This window comes from Malaya genurostris, chromosome 1, assembly GCF_030247185.1.
Source record: "Malaya genurostris strain Urasoe2022 chromosome 1, Malgen_1.1, whole genome shotgun sequence".
Classification (NCBI taxonomy): domain Eukaryota; kingdom Metazoa; phylum Arthropoda; class Insecta; order Diptera; family Culicidae; genus Malaya; species Malaya genurostris.
The window spans coordinates 35,730,982-35,744,210 of NC_080570.1; the positions used below are offsets into that span (position 1 = coordinate 35,730,982).

Consider the following 13,229-nt stretch of genomic DNA (forward strand, 5'->3'; position numbering starts at 1 on the left):
AATAACAATAACAATAACAATAACAATAACAATAACAATAACAATAACAATAACAATAACAATAACAATAACAATAACAATAACAATAACAATAACAATAACAATAACAATAACAATAACAATAACAATAACAATAACAATAACAATAACAATAACAATAACAATAACAATAACAATAACAATAACAATAACAATAACAATAACAATAACAATAACAATAACAATAACAATAACAATAACAATAACAATAACAATAACAATAACAATAACAATAACAATAACAATAACAATAACAATAACAATAACAATAACAATAACAATAACAATAACAATAACAATAACAATAACAATAACAATAACAATAACAATAACAATAACAATAAAATAACAATAACAATAACAATAACAATAACAATAACAATAACAATAACAATAACAATAACAATAACAATAACAATAACAATAACAATAACAATAACAATAACAATAACAATAACAATAACAATAACAATAACAATAACAATAACAATAACAATAACAATAACAATAACAATAACTATAACAATAACAATAACAATAACAATAACAATAACAATAACAATAACAATAACAATAACAATAACAATAACAATAACAATAACAATAACAATAACAATAACAATAACAATAACAATAACAATAACAATAACAATAACAATAACAATAACAATAACAATAACAATAACAATAACAATAACAATAACAATAACAATAACATAACAATAACAATAACAATAACAATAACAATAACAATAACAATAACAATAACAATAACAATAACAATAACAATAACATAACAATAACAATAACAATAACAATAACAATAACAATAACAATAACAATAACAATAACAATAACAATAACAATAACAATAACAATAACAATAACAATAACAATAACAATAACAATAACAATAACAATAACAATAACAATAACAATAACAATAACAATAACAATAACATTAACAATAACAATAACAATAACAATAACAATAACAATAACAATAACAATAACAATAACAATAACAATAACAATAACAATAACAATAACAATAACAATAACAATAACAATAACAATAACAATAACAATAACAATAACAATAACAATAACAATAACAATAACAATAACAATAACAATAACAATAACAATAACAATAACAATAACAATAACAATAACAATAACAATAACAATAACAATAACAATAACAATTAACAATAACAATAACAATAACAATAACAATAACAATAACAATAACAATAACAATAACAATAACAATAACAATAACAATAACAATAACAATAACAATAACAATAACAATAACAATAACAATAACAATAACAATAACAATAACAATAACAATAACAATAACAATAACAATAACAATAACAATAACAATAACAATAACAATAACAATAACAATAACAATAACAATAACAATAACAATAACAATAACTAATAACAATAACAATAACAATAACAATAAACAATAACAATAACAATAACAATAACAATAACAATAACAATAACAATAACAATAACAATAACAATAACAATAACAATAACAATAACAATAACAATAACAATAACAATAACAATAACAATAACAATATAACGAATAACAATAACAATAACAATAACAATAACAATAACAATAACAATAACAATAACAATAACAATAACAATAACAATAACAATAACAATAACAATAACAATAACAATAACAATAACAATAACAATAACAATAACAATAACAATAACAATAACAATAACAATAACAATAACAATAACAATAACAATAACAATAACAATAACAATAACAATAACAATAACAATAACGATTAACAATAACAATAACAATAACAATAACAATAACAATAACAATAACAATAACAATAACAATAACAATAACAATAACAATAACAATAACAATAACAATAACAATAACAATAACAATAACAATAACAATAACAATAACAATAACAATAACAATAACAATAACAATAACAATAACAATAACAATAACAATAACAATAACAATAACAATAACAATAACAATAACAATAACAATAACAATAACAATAACAATAACAATAACAATAACAATAACAATAACAATAACAATAACAATAACAATAACAATAACAATAACAATAACAATAACAATAACATAACAATAACAATAACAATAACAATAACAATAACAATAACAATAACAATAACAATAACAATAACAATAACAATAACAATAACAATAACAATAACAATACAATAACAATAACAATAACAATAACAATAACAATAACAATAACAATAACAATAACAATAACAATAACAATAACAATAACAATAACAATAACAATAACAATAACAATAACAATAACAATAACAATAACAATAACAATAACAATAACAATAACAATAACAATAACAATAACAATAACAATAACAATAACATAACAATAACAATAACAATAACAATAACAATAACAATAACAATAACAATAACAATAACAATAACAATAACAATAACAATAACAATAACAATAACAATAACAATAACAATAACAATAACAATAACAATAACAATAACAATAACAATAACAATAACAATAACAATAACAATAACAATAACAATAACAATAACAATAACAATAACAATAACAATAACAATAACAATAACAATAACAATAACAATAACAATAACAATAACAATAACAATAACAATAACAATAACAATAACAATAACAATAACAATACAATAACAATAACAATAACAATAACAATAACAATAACAATAACAATAACAATAACAATAACAATAACAATAACAATAACAATAACAATAACAATAACAATAACATAACAATAACAATAACAATAACAATAACAATAACAATAACAATAACAATTAACAATAACAATAACAATAACAATAACATAACAATAACAATAACAATAACAATAACAATAACAATAACAATAACAATAACAATAACAATAACAATAACAATAACAATAACAATAACAATAACAATAACAATAACAATAACAATAACAATAACAATAACAATAACAATAACAATAACAATAACAATAACAATAACAATAACAATAACAATAACAATAACAATAACAATAACAATAACAATAACAATAACAATAACAATAACAATAACAATAACAATAACAATAACAATAACAATAACAATAACAATAACAATAACAATAACAATAACAATTACAATAACAATAACAATAACAATAACAATAACAATAACAATAACAATAACAATAACAATAACAATAACAATAACAATAACAATAACAATAACAATAACAATAACAATAACAATAACAATAACAATAACAATAACAATAACAATAACAATAAACAATAACAATAACAATAACAATAACAATAACAATTACAATAACAATAACAATAACAATAACTATAACAATAACAATAACAATAACAATAACAATAACAATAACAATAACAATAACAATAACAATAACAATAACAATTAACAATAACAATAACAATAACAATAACAATAACAATAACAATAACAATAACAATAACAATAACAATAACAATAACAATAATACAATAACAATAACAATAACAATAACAATAACAATAACAATAACAATAACAATAACAATAACAATAACAATAACAATAACAATAACAATAACAATAACAATAACAATAACAATAACAATAACAATAACAATAACAATAACAATAACAATATACAATAACAATAACAATAACAATAACAATAACAATAACAATAACAATAACAATAACAATAACAATAACAATAACAATAACAATAACAATAACAATAACAATAACAATAACAATAACATAACAATAACAATAACAATAACAATAACAATAACAATAACAATAACAATAACAATAACAATAACAATAACAATAACAATAACAATAACAATAACAATAACAATAACAATAACAATACAATAACAATAACAATAACAATAACAATAACAATAACAATACAATAACAATAACAATAACAATAACAATAACAATAACAATAACAATAACAATAACAATAACAATACAATAACAATAACAATAACAATACAATAACAATAACAATAACAATAACAATAACAATAACAATAACAATAACAATAACAATAACAATAACAATAACAATAACAATAACAATAACAATAACAATAACAATAACAATAACAATAACAATAACAATAACAATAACAATAACAATAACAATAACAATAACAATAACATACAATAACAATAACAATAACAATAACAATAACAATAACAATAACAATAACAATAACAATAACAATAACAATAACAATAACAATAACAATAACAATAACAATAACAATAACAATAACAATAACAATAACAATAACAATAACAATAACAATAACAATAACAATAACAATAACAATAACAATAACAATAACAATAACAATAACAATAACAATAACAATAACAATAACAATAACAATAACAATAACAATAACAATAACAATAACAATAACAATAACAATAACAATAACAATAACAATAACAATAACAATAACAATAACAATAACAATAACAATAACAATAACAATAACAATAACAATAACAATAACAATAACAATAACAATAACAATAACAATAACAATAACAATAACAATAACAATAACAATAACAATAACAATAACAATAACAATAACAATAACAATAACAATAACAATAACAATAACAATAACAATAACAATAACAATAACAATAACAATAACAATAACAATAACAATAACAATAACAATAACAATAACAATAACAATAACAATAACAATAACAATAACAATAACAATAACAATAACAATAACAATAACAATAACAATAACAATAACAATAACAATAACAATAACAATAACAATAACAATAACAATAACAATAACAATAACAATAACAATAACAATAACAATAACAATAACAATAACAATAACAATAACAATAACAATAACAATAACAATAACAATAACAATAACAATAACAATAACAATAACAATAACAATAACAATAACAATAACAATAACAATAACAATAACAATAACAATAACAATAACAATAACAATAACAATAACAATAACAATAACAATAACAATAACAATAACAATAACAATAACAATAACAATAACAATAACAATAACAATAACAATAACAATAACAATAACAATAACAATAACAATAACAATAACAATAACAATAACAATAACAATAACAATAACAATAACAATAACAATAACAATAACAATAACAATAACAATAACAATAACAATAACAATAACAATAACAATAACAATAACAATAACAATAACAATAACAATAACAATAACAATAACAATAACAATAACAATAACAATAACAATAACAATAACAATAACAATAACAATAACAATAACAATAACAATAACAATAACAATAACAATAACAATAACAATAACAATAACAATAACAATAACAATAACAATAACAATAACAATAACAATAACAATAACAATAACAATAACAATAACAATAACAATAACAATAACAATAACAATAACAATAACAATAACAATAACAATAACAATAACAATAACAATAACAATAACAATAACAATAACAATAACAATAACAATAACAATAACAATAACAATAACAATAACAATAACAATAACAATAACAATAACAATAACAATAACAATAACAATAACAATAACAATAACAATAACAATAACAATAACAATAACAATAACAATAACAATAACAATAACAATAACAATAACAATAACAATAACAATAACAATAACAATAACAATAACAATAACAATAACAATAACAATAACAATAACAATAACAATAACAATAACAATAACAATAACAATAACAATAACAATAACAATAACAATAACAATAACAATAACAATAACAATAACAATAACAATAACAATAACAATAACAATAACAATAACAATAACAATAACAATAACAATAACAATAACAATAACAATAACAATAACAATAACAATAACAATAACAATAACAATAACAATAACAATAACAATAACAATAACAATAACAATAACAATAACAATAACAATAACAATAACAATAACAATAACAATAACAATAACAATAACAATAACAATAACAATAACAATAACAATAACAATAACAATAACAATAACAATAACAATAACAATAACAATAACAATAACAATAACAATAACAATAACAATAACAATTAACAATAACAATAACAATAACAATAACAATAACAATAACAATAACAATAACAATAACAATAACAATAACAATAACAATAACAATAACAATAACAATAACAATAACAATAACAATAACAATAACAATAACAATAACAATAACAATAACAATAACAATAACAATAACAATAACAATAACAATAACAATAACAATAACAATAACAATAACAATAACAATAACAATAACAATAACAATAACAATAACAATAACAATAACAATAACAATAACAATAACAATAACAATAACAATAACAATAACAATAACAATAACAATAACAATAACAATAACAATAACAATAACAATAACAATAACAATAACAATAACAATAACAATAACAATAACAATAACAATAACAATAACAATAACAATAACAATAACAATAACAATAACAATAACAATAACAATAACAATAACAATAACAATAACAATAACAATAACAATAACAATAACAATAACAATAACAATAACAATAACAATAACAATAACAATAACAATAACAATAACAATAACAATAACAATAACAATAACAATAACAATAACAATAACAATAACAATAACAATAACAATAACAATAACAATAACAATAACAATAACAATAACAATAACAATAACAATAACAATAACAATAACAATAACAATAACAATAACAATAACAATAACAATAACAATAACAATAACAATAACAATAACAATAACAATAACAATAACAATAACAATAACAATAACAATAACAATAACAATAACAATAACAATAACAATAACAATAACAATAACAATAACAATAACAATAACAATAACAATAACAATAACAATAACAATAACAATAACAATAACAATAACAATAACAATAACAATAACAATAACAATAACAATAACAATAACAATAACAATAACAATAACAATAACAATAACAATAACAATAACAATAACAATAACAATAACAATAACAATAACAATAACAATAACAATAACAATAACAATAACAATAACAATAACAATAACAATAACAATAACAATAACAATAACAATAACAATAACAATAACAATAACAATAACAATAACAATAACAATAACAATAACAATAACAATAACAATAACAATAACAATAACAATAACAATAACAATAACAATAACAATAACAATAACAATAACAATAACAATAACAATAACAATAACCGTAAACCGTAAACCGTAAACCGTAAACCGTAAACCGTAAACCGTAAACCGTAAACCGTAAACCGTAAACCGTAAACCGTAAACCGTAAACCGTAAACCGTAAACCGTAAACCGTAAACCGTAAACCGTAAACCGTAAACCGTAAACCGTAAACCGTAAACCGTAAACCGTAAACCGTAAACCGTAAACCGTAAACCGTAAACCGTAAACCGTAAACCGTAAACCGTAAACCGTAAACCGTAAACCGTAAACCGTAAACCGTAAACCGTAAACCGTAAACCGTAAACCGTAAACCGTAAACCGTAAACCGTAAACCGTAAACCGTAAACCGTAAACCGTAAACCGTAAACCGTAAACCGTAAACCGTAAACCGTAAACCGTAAACCGTAAACCGTAAACCGTAAACCGTAAACCGTAAACCGTAAACCGTAAACCGTAAACCGTAAACCGTAAACCGTAAACCGTAAACCGTAAACCGTAAACCGTAAACCGTAAACCGTAAACCGTAAACCGTAAACCGTAAACCGTAAACCGTAAACCGTAAACCGTAAACCGTAAACCGTAAACCGTAAACCGTAAACCGTAAACCGTAAACCGTAAACCGTAAACCGTAAACCGTAAACCGTAAACCGTAAACCGTAAACCGTAAACCGTAAACCGTAAACCGTAAACCGTAAACCGTAAACCGTAAACCGTAAACCGTAAACCGTAAACCGTAAACCGTAAACCGTAAACCGTAAACCGTAAACCGTAAACCGTAAACCGTAAACCGTAAACCGTAAACCGTAAACCGTAAACCGTAAACCGTAAACCGTAAACCGTAAACCGTAAACCGTAAACCGTAAACCGTAAACCGTAAACCGTAAACCGTAAACCGTAAACCGTAAACCGTAAACCGTAAACCGTAAACCGTAAACCGTAAACCGTAAACCGTAAACCGTAAACCGTAAACCGTAAACCGTAAACCGTAAACCGTAAACCGTAAACCGTAAACCGTAAACCGTAAACCGTAAACCGTAAACCGTAAACCGTAAACCGTAAACCGTAAACCGTAAACCGTAAACCGTAAACCGTAAACCGTAAACCGTAAACCGTAAACCGTAAACCGTAAACCGTAAACCGTAAACCGTAAACCGTAAACCGTAAACCGTAAACCGTAAACCGTAAACCGTAAACCGTAAACCGTAAACCGTAAACCGTAAACCGTAAACCGTAAACCGTAAACCGTAAACCGTAAACCGTAAACCGTAAACCGTAAACCGTAAACCGTAAACCGTAAACCGTAAACCGTAAACCGTAAACCGTAAACCGTAAACCGTAAACCGTAAACCGTAAACCGTAAACCGTAAACCGTAAACCGTAAACCGTAAACCGTAAACCGTAAACCGTAAACCGTAAACCGTAAACCGTAAACCGTAAACCGTAAACCGTAAACCGTAAACCGTAAACCGTAAACCGTAAACCGTAAACCGTAAACCGTAAACCGTAAACCGTAAACCGTAAACCGTAAACCGTAAACCGTAAACCGTAAACCGTAAACCGTAAACCGTAAACCGTAAACCGTAAACCGTAAACCGTAAACCGTAAACCGTAAACCGTAAACCGTAAACCGTAAACCGTAAACCGTAAACCGTAAACCGTAAACCGTAAACCGTAAACCGTAAACCGTAAACCGTAAACCGTAAACCGTAAACCGTAAACCGTAAACCGTAAACCGTAAACCGTAAACCGTAAACCGTAAACCGTAAACCGTAAACCGTAAACCGTAAACCGTAAACCGTAAACCGTAAACCGTAAACCGTAAACCGTAAACCGTAAACCGTAAACCGTAAACCGTAAACCGTAAACCGTAAACCGTAAACCGTAAACCGTAAACCGTAAACCGTAAACCGTAAACCGTAAACCGTAAACCGTAAACCGTAAACCGTAAACCGTAAACCGTAAACCGTAAACCGTAAACCGTAAACCGTAAACCGTAAACCGTAAACCGTAAACCGTAAACCGTAAACCGTAAACCGTAAACCGTAAACCGTAAACCGTAAACCGTAAACCGTAAACCGTAAACCGTAAACCGTAAACCGTAAACCGTAAACCGTAAACCGTAAACCGTAAACCGTAAACCGTAAACCGTAAACCGTAAACCGTAAACCGTAAACCGTAAACCGTAAACCGTAAACCGTAAACCGTAAACCGTGAACCGTTAACCGGAAAACGCAAACCGCAAACCGTACATCGTGAACCGTAAATCGTTAAACGTAAACCGTAAACCATAACCCAGAGATGCCAGATCTGCAGATTTGTCTGTAAATATGCAGATTTCGATTTGCAGTGGTGCAGACATTTTTTGTTGTGCAGACTTTCACAGACTTCGAATTTTTCGCAGACTTTCGTCAAAATTCACAGACTTTTAAATTTCCGTTACTCTTTTTTTTTTGCTCGCCATCTCAGTTTAGCGTATCATACTTTGTAGAGAAAGTGCTGCCAGCAAAACATAATTGCGGACTGCAGATTTTTTTTGATTTACTTATTTGCAACCCTGTCTGAAGATATTTGAAATATTTGCTTTGCGTCTCTGTCGTAACCGTAACCATAACCAAAAAACGAAAAACTGAAAGCCGAAAACGAAAAACTGAAAACAAATTCGAAAAAAGAAAAATAAAAAATGAAAAATGGAAAATGGAAAATGAAAAATGTAGAATGTAGAATGTAAAATGAACAATCAACAAATAACAAATAACAATTATCAATTAACAATTAACAATTACCAATTAACAATTAACAATTGTTAATTAACAATTAACAATTAACAATTAACAATTAACAATTAACAATTAACAATTAACAATTAACAATTAACAATTAACAATTAACAATTAACAATTAACAATTAACAATTAACAATTAACAATTAACAATTAACAATTAACAATTAACAATTAACAATTAACAATTAACAATTAACAATTAACAATTAACAATTAACAATTAACAATTAACAATTAACAATTAACAATTAACAATTAACAATTACCAATTAACAAATAACAATTATCAATTAACAATTAACAATTACCAATTAACAATTAACAATTAACAATTAACAATTAACAATTAACAATTAACAATTAACAATTAACAATTAACAATTAACAATTAACAATTAACAATTAACAATTAACAATTAACAATTAACTATTAACAATTAACAATTAACAATTAACAATTAACAATTAACAATTAACAATTAACAATTAACAATTAACAATTAACAATTAACAATTAACAATTAACAATTAACAATTAACAATTAACAATTAACAATTAACAATTAACAATTAACAATTAACAATTAACAATTAACAATTAACAATTAACAATTAACAATTAACAATTAACAATTAACAATTAACAATTAACAATTAACAATTAACAATCAACAATTACCAATTAACAAATAACAATTATCAATTAACAATTAACAATTAACAATTAACAATTAACAATTAACAATTAACAATTAACAATTAACAATTAACAATTAACAATTAACAATTAACAATTAACAATTAACAATTAACAATTAACAATTAACAATTAACAATTAACAATTAACAATTAACAATTAACAATTAACAATTAACAATTAACAATTAACAATTAACAATTAACAATTAACAATTAACAATTAACAATTAACAATTAACAATTAACAATTAACAATTAACAATTAACAATTAACAATTAACAATTAACAATTAACAATTAACAATTAACAATTAACAATTAACAATTAACAATTAACAATTAACAATTAACAATTAACAATTAACAATTAACAATTAACAATTAACAATTAACAATTAACAATTAACAATTAACAATTAACAATTAACAATTAACAATTAACAATTAACAATTAACAATTAACAATTAACAATTAACAATTAACAATTAACAATTAACAATTAACAATTAACAATTAACAATTAACAATTAACAATTAACAATTAACAATTAACAATTAACAATTAACAATTAACAATTAACAATTAACAATTAACAATTAACAATTAACAATTAACAATTAACAAATAACAATTAACAATTAACAATTAACAATTAACAATTAACAATTAACAATTAACAATTAACAATTAACAATTAACAATTAACAATTAACAATTAACAATTAACAATTAACAATTAACAATTAACAATTAACAATTAACAATTAACAATTAACAATTAACAATTAACAATTAACAATTAACAATTAACAATTAACAATTAACAATTAACAATTAACAATTAACAATTAACAATTAACAATTAACAATTAACAATTAACAATTAACAATTAACAATTAACAATTAACAATTAACAATTAACAATTAACAATTAACAATTAACAATTAACAATTAACAATTAACAATTAACAATTAACAATTAACAATTAACAATTAACAATTAACAATTAACAATTAACAATTAACAATTAACAATTAACAATTAACAATTAACAATTAACAATTAACAATTAACAATTAACAATTAACAATTAACAATTAACAATTAACAATTAACAATTAACAATTAACAATTAACAATTAACAATTAACAATTAACAATTAACAATTAACAATTAACAATTAACAATTAACAATTAACAATTAACAATTAACAATTAACAATTAACAATTAACAATTAACAATTAACAATTAACAATTAACAATTAACAATTAACAATTAACAATTAACAATTAACAATTAACAATTAACAATTAACAATTAACAATTAACAATTAACAATTAACAATTAACAATTAACAATTAACAATTAACAATTAACAATTAACAATTAACAATTAACAATTAACAATTAACAATTAACAATTAACAATTAACAATTAACAATTAACAATTAACAATTAACAATTAACAATTAACAATTAACAATTAACAATTAACAATTAACAATTAACAATTAACAATTAACAATTAACAATTAACAATTAACAATTAACAATTAACAATTAACAATTAACAATTAACAATTAACAATTAACAATTAACAATTAACAATTAACAATTAACAATTAACAATTAACAATTAACAATTAACAATTAACAATTAACAATTAACAATTAACAATTAACAATTAACAATTAACAATTAACAATTAACAATTAACAATTAACAATTAACAATTAACAATTAACAATTAACAATTAACAATTAACAATTAACAATTAACAATTAACAATTAACAATTAACAATTAACAATTAACAATTAACAATTAACAATTAACAATTAACAATTAACAATTAACAATTAACAATTAACAATAAACAATTAACAATTAACAATTAACAATTAACAATTAACAATTAACAATTAACAATTAACAATCAACAATTAACAATTAACAATTAACAATTAACAATTAACAATTAACAATTAACAATTAACAATTAACAATTAACAATTAACAATTAACAATTAACAATTAACAATTAACAATTAACAATTAACAATTAACAATTAACAATTAACAATTAACAATTAACAATTGACAATTAACAATTAACAATTAACAATTAACAATTAACAATTAACAATTACCAATTACCAATTACCAATTACCAATTACCAATTACCAATTACCAATTAC

At 21.3% G+C, this 13,229-nt stretch overlaps 1 pseudogene; it reads left to right on the forward strand.

Moving 5' to 3' along the window:
* The first annotated feature begins 192 nt into the window (after positions 1 to 192).
* Positions 193 to 5,709, forward strand: LOC131425659 (probable serine/threonine-protein kinase clkA; annotated as a pseudogene).
* Positions 5,710 to 13,229: the final 7,520 nt, after the last annotated feature.